Source organism: Lissotriton helveticus, chromosome 8 (assembly GCF_964261635.1).
Source record: "Lissotriton helveticus chromosome 8, aLisHel1.1, whole genome shotgun sequence".
Taxonomy (NCBI): Eukaryota; Metazoa; Chordata; class Amphibia; order Caudata; family Salamandridae; genus Lissotriton; species Lissotriton helveticus.
The window spans coordinates 681,156,759-681,169,999 of NC_136069.1; the positions used below are offsets into that span (position 1 = coordinate 681,156,759).

General features: G+C 46.0%; 1 long non-coding RNA gene across 2 annotated transcripts in view; it reads left to right on the forward strand.

Moving 5' to 3' along the window:
• LOC144771750 (uncharacterized) overlaps nucleotides 1–13,241 on the forward strand; it is a 194,157-nt gene that overhangs the window by 18,407 nt on the left and 162,509 nt on the right. For both annotated transcript variants that reach the window (XR_013599465.1, XR_013599464.1), the window contains exon 3: nucleotides 9,844–9,922. This is a non-coding gene — a long non-coding RNA (uncharacterized LOC144771750). The remainder of the gene's footprint in view (nucleotides 1–9,843; nucleotides 9,923–13,241) is intronic.

Consider the following 13,241-nt stretch of genomic DNA (forward strand, 5'->3'; position numbering starts at 1 on the left):
GCAGCATAATTCCTAGAGAGAAAGACAGGAGCTATGATAATAGAAACCTGACAAAAATTGTGCCCCCCTACAAGGAAGGGGATGACATCTACAAATGGATGACTGCACTTGAGAGAGCCTGCATGGTACAGCAGGTTCCTCAGGATCAGTGGGCTGCAATTTTATGGTACTCCTTTTCTGAGAAAGGGAGGGATAGGCTCCTCACAGTTAGACCTGAGGATGCCAAAAACTACTCTGTCCTGAAGAGTGCTCTCATTGAAGGGTTTGGCCTAACCACTGAGCAATACAGGTTGCTGTTCAGAGACACCCAAAAAGCACAGACTCAGGACTGGACTGATTTTGTTGATTGTGCCACTAAGGCTCTGGAGGGTTGGCTGCAGGGAAGTAAAGTCTCAGACTATACAGGATTGTACAATCTTATAATGAGAGAGCAGATCCTTAGTAATTGTCAGAACCAGCTCTTACACCAGCACCTGGTGGACTCAGATTTGACCTCTCCCCAAGAATTGGGAAAGAGGGCAGATAAATGGGTCAGAACCAGGATTAGGCCTAAGAATCAGGACAGTAACCAGAAGAAGGAGTCTACCAAGCCTCAAGAAAAGGGGGGGGGGGTAAAAGTAAGGAAAAGACTTCCCAGGGCCCCAAAACTCCAAGAATGGGGGTGGGTCCCAAGACACTTGTTCAACTCAGAAAAAGCCTTATTGTCATGTCTGTAAACAGGTTGGACATTACAAAACAGACAACTGTTGTCCCAATATTGGCAATAAAGAGAATATACCTCCAAAGCCAGTTCCAACACCTCCTGTTACTGTCTGCAGTAATCCCCCAGGAAGTGGGAGCACACCCAGGAATCTGGGTGGGTTTATTTTTGGAGCCCAGGTGGACCCTGGCCTATCCAGGTCCCCATCACCAAATAATCTTGTTTATGAGACTGGCATGGGGTTTGCCAACTTCTCTGATTGCCCAAATACCTTGAGCAAATATAGACAAGAACCCATCATCAATGGTTTGAAAGTTAAAGCTTTTAGAGACACAGGGGCTAGCATCACCATGGTGGCTGATTGTATAGTCCCCTCTAAGCAACTTTTACCTGGGGCCACATACCAGGTAACAAACATTGATGGCATCCAAACAAATCATCCCATGGCAGTAGTAAGTCTCAGTTGGGGGGGGGGGTGTCACTGGCCCAAAGAGAGTGGCAGTGTCACCAAACTTGCCTGTAGACTGCCTACTTGGTAATGATTTAGAAATCTCAGCCTGGGCTGAGGTTGAACAGGAAACCCATTCTAGAATGGTAAATTCCAATGGAAAGGTTAGTGGGGCTGTAATGGCTACAGCCCCAATTCAAGATGTCCTTCCAGAAAAGGTTGGTAGGGCTGAGCAACTCTCTGCCCCATCTTTAGCAGAAGCTCTTCCTGAACAGAATAGCAAAGCTGTTATGATAACAGCAGAAACCCAAACGGAGTCCCCTCCTGAAAAGGTTGGTGGGGCTGTGATGGCCACAGCCCAAACTCAAACTGATATGTGTGTTGTGAAGCCTGAAATGATGGATAACTCCACACAAACTGAGAGCACAGAGGAGGACGAGAAATCTCCCCCTCACCAGACTTTAGGAAAGGATCAACCTCCTTAGGGAACTGATCTTACCCCTGATGAAGGAACTGCCCCAGAGGTGGTTGGGCCTAGCCTGACAGAGCCTCTGATGTCAGTGGACCCTTCTCAGGTGGGACCCAGTCTGGAGCAGGTAACCTGCCCCTCTCTACCTTGCCTTAGTCAGCCCAGGGCTGCAGAGGACAAGAAGGACAGTGAGACCCAGAGGGCCCCCTGTCAAATAAAGCACCCCCATCAACAGATTAGGGGCACCAAAACTAGTAGCCCTAGTGAGGTGAAAACTTTAAAAACTCCTGAGGGAGCCCCCTTAAAAACAGTTAGGGACCTCCCACAGATGGATTCTGTTGGGCACAGCCAAACCTGGGACCCAGAGGGCCCAAACCTGAACTGTCCCTCCAGCAAGCCAAACAGAGGGACCCAGCCTCCAGCTTTAGGTAGCCAGAGGTTGACCCTGAGAGCACAGTGCAACTCAGTTGAAGAAAGAAAGGCACACATGGTGGAAGATAATTGGAGGAAGTTGAGCCCTAAATTAGTGGAGCCTCACTTCAATACTCCATATCCAAACCAGCCTTTAACTTTGCATAAACACACCCAAGGTAGTGATTCCCTATGGTGGAGACCCTCTAATACCCCAAGGGTGAGGGACTGCTTAGTGGACCATGAGACAGGGGGTACCCATGCTAGTGCAGGTACTTCCTTATATGGCCACTCAGGCAATATAGGCTTACCTGGCCAAGGATAGCCTTATCTCCTTTCGTTTGGGGGGGGGTATGTAGGAAGGTGGCTACCAGACTATGGTTACCCCAGATTGTTTTGCCTTGTGTTTAGCTGGTTTTTGACTTAGTTGGCCTGGTTCCCTGCTAATCAGGCCCCAGGCTATCTGCTCTCTCTGTAAAATGGATTCCATGTACCCTAGGTACATACCACAATTGGAAATGGACTCCTTGTCAGCCCCTGTACCATGCACTATAGGTGCTCAGGGCATAGGTACCACCAAGGCCAACCAGGGGCTGCAGCATATCTTTTGCCACCCCTGGCTGGTTCTTAAATTGACACAACTGGCTGATCCCTCTGCTGGGGCAAGATGGTGTAATCACCCCTTGCTTAGGTATAGTATACCTATATCTAAACCTATATCTGGACACATATAAACCTGTGAGCCACTCCTATGGAAGGCCTCATCAATCCTGGAGGCAGAGTGCGTGGTTTAATGTGAGATGGAGCTCTAGCATGAGCTGAGCCTGTCTGCAGCTGTCGGGAACAACTCCCTAAGCTGTTCCAGGATAATGCCATACCATATACTATTAAGTGCATTATAATCCTCGCGGTTATATAGCAACTTTGGTTTGGCTTTATCAAAACATGTCGTGTAAGGTGTCATACTATTTGGAATACTATCCCCTCGCCAGTTCTGGCGACGGGGATAGCATTCCACCCCTCTAGAGGGAGAAGACATGTTACTTGGCTGTAATGCGGTTGATTTTTAAAAGATCCTCAGATCCACAAAATGGATGCTTCTGCCACAGACACAAGTCTGACCCCCTGAAGCTGACCGAAACTCAGCCAAGGGGGCCTGAACAAAGGGTTTCCTGTCGCAGGGAGGTGTCACACCACCCCAGACAGGAGATAGTGGATTGTAGCAGGGAGGTTTGAAAGAAACCAGACACTGCATGGGGAGCACAAGGCTCCCCCTTGCATAATCCGGTCAAACAGGTTCTGGGGCACACCAGCCCCATTCCCAGCGCGGCCTGGATCAAAGGAAAGGGGTGTACCCACCACCTTCCTGGGTCCCACCCATAGGAGGGGACCTAGCAGGTAATCCAGCCCCCCAGATTCGAATAAGAGTGGGAGCAGTGCAAATGCACTTCAGATTATCCTGATGAAACATAAGAAATGAAACTCTGGACCCTTCGACATCCTACTCAACGTAGAAGACTGAAGGATCTCCCTTGTGGTCAAGGAGTGACCACCCTGTGCAAACAGGCACCATCCAGCACCTCGACATCTGCTTTGTTGCAGTTCCTGCCGGAACTCGAGCAACAGAGATCGACGAGATCAAGCTTGCCTGTCTTCTAACTGCCCGATCCACAGTCCCTGCAGAGCTGAGACATGTGGAGGCGACCAGAAGCGTGGGGCACGCCATCTTGAAAAGACCACGAGACGCTGACCGTGCAACCCACGAGTGACCTTCGAAGCTGTACACCGGGGTTTAAGAAGCCCCAACCCTGAGCCACTCTTGCACCGAAGTTCAGCCCTCCACACTCGACGAGTGCTGCGTGGGGCCCTTCTGCTTCTTTTGGCTCAATGCGTTGGTCCGGTCACTTGCCAGCTGGCTTGTGGCCCCTGTGCCAACGAAAACTGATATACAACTTGTGATTCTGGTTGCTCAAGATTTGCACCAGCTCCCCTGAAAAGGAGCCCCCACTCTGGCCTTCCTGGTCCGAGTGAGAAGCAATCTCCCAGTTCCGCGTGGATTGCTTTTGCCAAGTGTTGTTTGCTCCAATCTGGAAGCCGACAGCGCCAATGGCGAGAGCCTTTGTGGGACAGATCGTGACCCGCTCCTGGACGTCGCAGATGCCCCAGAGCCCACGTGACAGCGGAGAGAAGCTCCTCATTAACCACCTGATTGCGCCTGACATTGCCTGGTTCCGTCCTGGTTCCACCCTGGTCACTGCTGAGTGACCCAGACTCTGTCCCCTCTGCTTTCAGGTACTTTTCTATCCGGATCCACCCTTGGATCCACCGGACACTTCTCTTTCACATCGCCTGCAGCATCTTCAGCTCCAAGCGCCCAGAACCTGCACGACGAAACCCGACGCCACTTCGACCCTATGCACCCGCTTCCTGTGGGTGAGGTAACATTGCAACGCCGGTGTTCCCACACTGGTACACACCTCTAGGGTCTGTGTCTAAAGTTTTGTCCTTCTAGGTTCAGCGGAAGTATCCTTAAACTCTATTTGTGTAACTTTTACGCACCATTGACTTGCATTGGTGCATGCGTGTGCTTTAAGCACTGCACCCGAATCCCGCGGGCTTTTCCCGACTTCAGCATTGCTTGTCCCGACTGCTCCCAGTGATTCCCTAGGCCCTAGGCCTAACCACTGTTCGATTGGTATCTCTTATACCACTTTCTTAATATATGGTTTGAGTGGCCACCCGCCCTCATCCATAATTGTGCAACTTTGTATGTTATACTGTGCTTTTGATTTAACGCTTGTGCCCCTTTGTTCATAAAGAATACTGGGGATTATTTTAACTAATAAATACATATATTTTTATAATATATACTTGTGTGGTGTCCTTTCATTTGATATTACAGGACTGTGATTGGTAAAACAGCTTGCTTAACATGACCTCTTGAGTTAAGCCTTTAAGTTTAAGGCTGCTTAGTCTATGCTACCATTAAGATAGCTTGTCTACAAGGTTGACTTACAACCAGACACCATAAGGGATAGCTTGGACTGATACAAGGTGGTTCCAGAATTGGAAACATCATATATCAGGCCAACTTCTCACAGCAGCACGTCTGGTTTTTCAGTAGTGAGGAGGATAAAAATATCAGATTGATGCTTTATCATGGAGCGTGTGTTGAGGTACATCACACGGAGAGATGTCTTGCTCCTTACCGGGGTCGCTTCACACTTGTAACTATGAGGGGACCTGAGCATCCTGCGAGAAATGCCAGCGGAATTGATACGCTCGGCTGTGCCAGGGGGAAGTGGCGGGTGCCAGGTTTGTAACTCTCTGAGAGTGTCAACAGAGTAGGAAAGGGATCGTCCAGCACCGCTAGCCCCTGGGCCCGGCCTGACGCGGACGGGCGCAGAAGGGCTTGCCTTTGGCGCGCCTCCGTCGCGCCCGCTGCGCTCCCTAGGAGGGCAAATCATTTTATAGCTACCAGGGTGGGAGGGGTCGAGCACTAGTCCGCTCGCCTGCTCCTCACCCAAGATGGTGGGCGCTACAGGACAGAACCCCAGGCAGCACCTAATCGTCTGCGATGGGGCTAAGAGAGCGGGAACCGGGTGGTCGGTCAAAGGAGAGGCAGGTCAGTGCTGCGCAATAATTATAATCAATTTTGCAACTGTCACAGGTTTTAAAAACAAGGTTTGTGACGAAAAGGAAAATAAAAGTGCAAATTTTAAAATACACGATCCAAACTCCCACACAAGCACACAAGTCCCGGCTTTCCGCTTCAGGACAATCACGGGCACACTATCAATCGACGCTTCGTGAGAAGTGGTGTTTTTATAGCTTACAACAACAAATATATCAGAGGGTCTAGCAAACTAAAGTGTACGCACAATGTGACCTAAAAAGGAAACCAAAATAACCTAAACGTGTGTGTATCTATCCAGGGTCATCCCTACAGTGGTCAGGAAAGGATGCCCATCAGTCACCACACGGAACCGCCCTTCATCATTTGGGGTTCCATCAAGACCACCACTGGGAGAGCCACTCGACTTTCACGGTAGAGGGTCCAGATGTAGATAGGGGACTCCTCCGCCGATCAGATAGGTCTTACTGTGGTCTTGCTACTCAGTCTTGAGGATCTTAGCACACATGACAAAAAAGGGGGACTGACGCTGCAGTGCACAAAAGGTGTGAAAATAAACAAAAGTGATAATAAAACTGGATGGGGGTACTAATAATTTTATTAAGGTGCTACCCACTCGTCCAATGTTTAAAAAGTAGTCAATGACAGTCACTATAATGTGGACTGCCCAGATGTTTCATAAGGTCGACATGTTTCAGCAATTAATTACCAGTTCGTCATTGCTTTCTTCAGGACCAAATATATTGATAGCTACTGCAAATGGTGATGATGAAAAAAAGTGCTCAAAATCATAAGTAGATACAGAAATCACCTGACATTGCTAGGTGTTCATATCGTTTCCTTCACTCTTCCCAAGTAGTACGGAATGCACCCACTTGTAAGAGGTTTGGACCTTACCCCACCTGGCCACGGCTCAGGGAAAGGGGAAGCACCGCTCTGTCCATCGGTACTCCTAGAATCGGCATCCGAGCCGATCGGGGAGGTGTTTTTATAGCTACCAGGGCGGGAGGGGCCGAGCACTAGTCCGCTCGCATGCTCCTCACCCGAGATGGTGGGCGCTGCAGGACAGAACCCCAGGCAGCACCTAATCGTCTGCGATGGGGCTAAGAGAGTGGGAACCGGGTGGCCGGTCAAAAGAGAGGCAGGTCAGTGCTGCGCAATAATTATAATCAATTTTGCGACTGTCACAGGTTTTAAAAACAAGGTTTGTGACGAAAAGGAAAATAAAAGTGCAAATTTTAAAATACACTATTCAAACTACCACACAAGCACACAATTCCCGGCTTTCCGCCTCAGGACAATCACTGGCACACTGTCAATCGGTGCTTTTGTGTGTTGGGGAGGTCCCAGATTTCTTTAGCTTGTAGGTGTAGGGAGCGTACTTTGAGGAGGATGCATTTCAGACGTTTGTGTGCGCTGGCATCCGGTGGGTTTCGTGTTGCTGTATGGGTCCAGAGGAGAGTGAAGGTGCGGTGACAGTGTTGGCAGTAGATCGGGCTTCAGGTGTTGCTCTGCATCAAGATCTGGCAGTTGTTGTTGCCTTCAGGGTTTAGAGCATGGAGAGTGCTAAGGTGGTAGCAGTGGGCTGTTGGAGGACCAGGGTCCCTGCTGCTAGTCGCGGTTGGATTGCAGACAGACGCAGATGGGTCTGCCTTTGGCGTGCCTGCAGCGTGCCTGCTGCTCATGGCGGCACAGCGGCCGCCATTAAATAGGGGTCCCAGGGTGATCAGCTGGGAGATGGAAGTGACACGCTCGGGGTAAAAGTCCATGGAGGCAGCAGCAATGGGGGGCGTGGGGATAGAGGAAGGAAAAAGAGTCAATATAAGAGAAAGGGTAAAAGAAAAAGAAGCAAAAGGAGAAAAAAGGCAAAGGATAAGAAGCAAAAAATGAGACAAAAAGAGGCAAAGAGAAGAGAGCAGGAAAGACAAAGAGAGGCAAAAAACAGGAAAGACAAAAAGGGGCTAAGAGGAACAAAAAGAAACAAGAAGGCAAAGAGGGCACAGAGCAGAGCGGAATAGCAGAAGAGCAATCTGCTCTTCCATTAGACCACCAGGGATGAGGCGCAAGCAGGAGCCTGCGGGTGGAGGAGGGCCTGATGGAGTTGCGCGGGGGAGAGCAGTGATTCTGACCAGGAATTCAGAGGTCTTGCCTTAAGGCATAACTCTTTCAATAGTATTACTACTAGAAGGGGTTAAGTTAAACTAGATAGAAGTGATGGGGAAAAGAAAGTGGATTGAAAAGCACACAAGTGAGCCTACTAATAAGAAATCTCCAGGTTCATCTTCAAATAGGTGTACACTGCAAGATATTGACAATCTTATGGAAGAATTAGAACTGATACTTCATCCTGAAGCCCAAAACCATTAGACATTAAACAAACAAAAAACAAAGGGGCATATTATCAAGGGATTTATCTCCGCTTTTTTGGCTTTAAAAGCCAAGAAAGCAGAGTTAAATGATCTCCCTATTGCCTAGCTGTCGCTAACACCAGTTAGCGGCAGCTAGTAGGAGATAGTGACCATCTTGGGCCACGCTTTGCATGTCAGAGAAATTTATCACTAATGACATGCAAAGTGGGTGTGCCAAGATGTTAGCGACTGGAAACAGTCGCTAACATCGCTATCTCCTATTACCAACTTTTGGAGATATTCGCGCTAAGCGCGAATATCTCCAAAAGCTAACACCTGCCCTGAGCAGTTCTTAGCCATGTTATCCAATGGGAGGTGGATAACATGGCTAAGAGCATTTGCTCGGTAATGCATGAATATTGCTGACTTTTCAGCGATATTCATGCATTTCGGCCGATTTTTATCGCTTAGGAGATGATCCTTGATAATATCAAGGCTCCTAAGCGATAAAAATCATCGCTACATGGTGATAAAATTATTGCCGCTAAGCCAACATAGCGATAATAATTGCTAGTTGTTGGTAATATGCCCCAAAGTATCTCCTTTATTAAACAAATAGAGTACTAATGAAAAGCCTCTGATTTCTAGTTAACCCTCATCCAAGTCGAATGCAGACCTTCCCCCAGAGATTACCTTTAGAGCTGCTATTTCAATCAGCGATCGCTCTAGCTGTGCAATTCCGTTGGAACCCACTGTACTTTGCTCCGATCCGTTCTCACTTTTGCCACTGGTTGATGAATTCAAAAGGGAGACTAGGCCGAGATCCACTACTACTACTCAGATTTCAGTGGTAGTGTCAGGAATCGAACCAGGAGACTGCAGGAGACTAGAATAGTGGGCGCCATCACTACTTCTGGCAGATAAAGACACTATCAATCCTGGACTGAGCTTATTCACTTGCGCTCCACTAAGATGGCTGAAAGCGCGGCTTTGAGCACGAGACCCTGAGCATCTCTCTTGGCGCGAGCTCCCCTGCAGCTGTTAGCACTTCACCGAAGCCGTTGGACAAGGCGCAGCTTCTGTGTCACTGGCGTTTAGAGTGGGTGTAGAAAAATGATTTTGTATTGTTTACAGTGGTAGTTTAGAATAATCTACACATCAGGCAGAATTAAATACTTTCAGAATCCTGAGTTCATGGTCCATGACTCAGTTTGACCTTTCAGTCATTCTCGGAGCATCCTGTCATAGTGAGATGAACATTGCTGAATAATGACTCACCAGTAAGTCTTGAGTCAGCCCAAGCTCTCAGCAGTACTTGGCATCTAAAAAAAGACAGAAAGAAGAGAGTTTAGTTTTCAATTGTGTGAAAGTAATTCTGTTTCATTTTCAAATATACTAAACAGGAATTCTGGTGCTAACCAGGCATACAACCTTTCCTGAGTTCCTGTAAACGAAAAGAGAGATGGTTCAGTTATCCAAAAATGTAGCTCTCGCTAAAGACTTGCTTAGGTGTTATATAAGCAGTCAAGTTAGCTCTCAGTTAATTTACATTGGCATAAAACAAGACAACGACCAAGTGGCTGAGTCCAGTTTAAAGGGTATGAGCAAATTTACAGAGAAAGATGCACAATTCATTATTTAGAATTGCCTAGCACTGAATGAATGTTATTTGTATTTTAAAGGTGTTAAATAAAAGAAAACTCATCCTTAACACTATAGAAGAGAGGCATAGCCCAGTCTAAAAAAGGGTACGTAAGTCTAGAAACAGGAAGTTCATAGATGGAATGTTTAAAGGATTGTTGGGCCTGAGTAATTTGTTTATTTATGTTGCAGTGTCCATTTGCTGTAACAGAATAAGAAAAAACAGTCCACTTGGTATCCTTCTGAAGTTCCAGCAGTACTCCAAGAAAGGGTGAGTGAGGGTTCAGCTTTGAACAGTTCAGTAACCTGTGGGTGAGGTATACCCAAAGACATTCCTTATACCTCTCTGACCAATGGTTTCTTCTCACAGGTCACAGATACCAAGTACATCTGGTTTAGTACATCCGGTACTCTTTTGCAAGTCCAACCGTAACCTATGGGGCAAAAGTTTCCAAAGCCAGACTTGGGTTCTGAGTGTTGTGAGTGTGTAGGGGAGTGCACAATAGTGACCATTAGTGTCCACCTACATATAACACAATAATCCATATTGAAGCAGGCACTGTATGCACAAACATCTCAAAGACAGATATCTGGTAGGACAAAAACAGTCTTTCACCTGCCAGACAGGAGATACAGTAGAATTATCCTTGTGTCCTCTTTTCTCCCGTTCAAGTATGCCAGAGTGCTACATTTGGCTTAATAGACCTGTCAGACAGAATTTGACACTGTAGTACGAATAGGATGGCAACAGTCCCCACCCTGCTTACTATAATGAGTGTAGAGGAGTCATCTCTACCTATTCAGTTCAGTCAATTGTGTAGTTTCTCGAGGGAATTTCACATTTCTTTCATACCTCTTCCCGGACTGAGCACAGGGTGGTAGCTTGAAGAAGCAAATTCTAATTAGCCTCCTGACAGTTCAAGGGGGTAAAGGGTATCTTCCTACATGTTACTTTTCCTTAACATTTTTTAAAAATCGGACTTCCCCATTGAGCTGGATTTCTTTTCGCTATTAAAAATGGTGCTTTAGTTATTTATCTAGCTGGTCTCATTCCAAAGATACAATATTATTATTTTACACTGTACTGTACATTTCTAGATAAGTTGGCTAGGCTTGCCATTGTAAAAATACATCTTAAGGCCCTGTAGCCATAGGAATATGGTGATATTCATTTTCTACATGTCACCCTTTTTAATACCATACACGCTACCATGCAGGATACAAGGGATACACAGGGTTTTATTTACTAATATTTAACAGGGAGGTCTTTACCTGTTAAAAGCATTATTTTAACAGGTTGCACTGCAGGTTTTACACTGCAGCAGGCTACAATGACGGGGCTTAAGCTATGGTTTCCTTTGTCACACTAGTGGATGGCACAATGGGCCAGATGCATCAAGCATCCTTTTTGCGATTCCTTATTAGCGAAAAATAAGGAATCGCTAATAAGGAATAGCAAAATGGAATGCATCAAGCAATCACTACAAAAATAGCGATTCCTTAGAATTCCTTAATTGCGACTCACAAATTGGGAGTCGCAATTAATGAATACCTCCCCATTCATTCCTATGGGCCTACAGGCCCATAGGAATGTATTGGAGATTGCATGAGCAATTAGCGAGTACCAGTAGGTACTCGCAAATTGCTCATGCAATTTCAAGGGTGCAAGGGTGTCAAAATGACACCCTGTTGCACCCCTGATTTTTATCTATGCACATATGTTGCACACACACATGCCCTTAGGGCATGTGTGTGCGCAACATGAAACTTTGAAATATGCACAAAAGTGCATTTTTCAAAGTTTTTGCAAATTACCATGAAGTTGTACTTCGTGGTAATTTGCGTGCCCTATTAGCGAATTCGCTATTTTTGAAACTTTCATGCATTGCATTTAAGGAATCTCAATTTGAGATTCCTTAAATGCAAACAATCGCAATTTAGCGAATTCTCTATTTGCGATTTTTGCATTTGGGATGATGCATCCCAAATGCAAAAACTACCGGTCGCAAAGGGGCAGATTCTGAGAATCTGCCCCTTTGCGACCGGTTTTTTGCTTGATGCATCTGACCCAATAAGTGCTGCAGACCACCAGTGACATTTTAACTTTCTATGCCACAGGTGTATTTTCTGCTCCATATACTGTACTCCTATAAGAAGGTTTAGTAAGACAATCAAGGATGAGGAAATTGCTGGATGTTTCAGGAGTCAGAGCACATACAATGGACAGCAGTGGCCAAGCGTGAGAGTCTAAAAAGCTGTAAGAAAATGGGTGTGGCCATGCAAAAGGTGAAGTTTCTCACAATGACAAAGTCTGAAAATCTTAAACCAAAGACTGGGAAATGTATACAGAACAGATCCCGGATCTTATTGATAGTGTAAGTCCAGCATGTGCTCAATTGAAGGTGCCTCTAACCTTTTTGCCAACATGTTCTGGCACCACAATATCTACTGTCAGCAGAGAATGTTTACCAACATTGGGGCATATTAGCAAGAACCTCATTAAAATTATCGCCGTTTTAGCGGCAGAAAACTGCAGCTAAAATGGCGATAATGGGCTTGCTAATATGCGCTATAGAATTCCAATAGAAGCCCAGGTTCGATGTCCTGCACATCTAACCTGGGCTCCTATTGGAATTGTATAACGCATTTTAGCAAGCCCATTATCGCCGTTTTAGCTGCAGTTACCTGCCGCTAAAACGGCAATAATTTTAACAAGGTTTTTGCTAAAATGCCCCTATGTTTGCCAAAAGAGGATGGATAACCAGAGACTCAGACAGCTCTGCTTCACCCTTTGCTTGCAGATACATTGTGCCCATCAACCTTGGTACTGAGACGCTGACAGGATCCTTCTCACTTTAGCAAGCCTAGATATTTGGAATAACAGCAACCTTTGGGTTAGAAGCTCTCTGAAAATGGTAGAACCTTTCCCCACTAGTATCCCGATGTTCAACTTCCAGAGGACGCTGTAGATTGAATGAAAGATAAGAGATTACAAACTTGAGGTCTTCTTCAAAAACATTTGCCTTAAGAAGTGGAAGAGTCTCAAAGAAATCTGGACTCTTCCTCTTGGCGGTGCCCAGGAAGAAGGAGAGGAAACCGAAAATATGAATACTCTGATGATGATGGAGAATGATGAGGCTGAGAGCCCCCATCCTGCTATAGATTATAGGCCTCCAACATTAATATTTTTGGAGGTTTTTTTTAAGACATGAGGCAAGCAGGATCTTGTATATACTTTAAAAAAAAGTAATATACCTTTATTGTTTTTTCCCTTTATTACAATCTATGAAGGCATATTGTACATTCGGTGTTGCACCACCCGCAGAGCAATTAGTGTTTATAACATAGTCAACACAGTTCACATTTATTTTAACTTTACCTCTGTGGATAGTAGTCTGTTCTGTAAACATTGCTGTTCTCGAGTAATTTACATGTACCCTTGATCTATGTGTTCTCTAGGGAGTTATCCCAAACCTCAAGTAAGGATATGTTCAAACTCAGCCATGTCATTTTTTTAACTAAACATGCTGGTGGTGTGTCCTCAGTGCCCCCCACCCAAATCTGTGTTATATTGCTTCTTTCGATGAGGA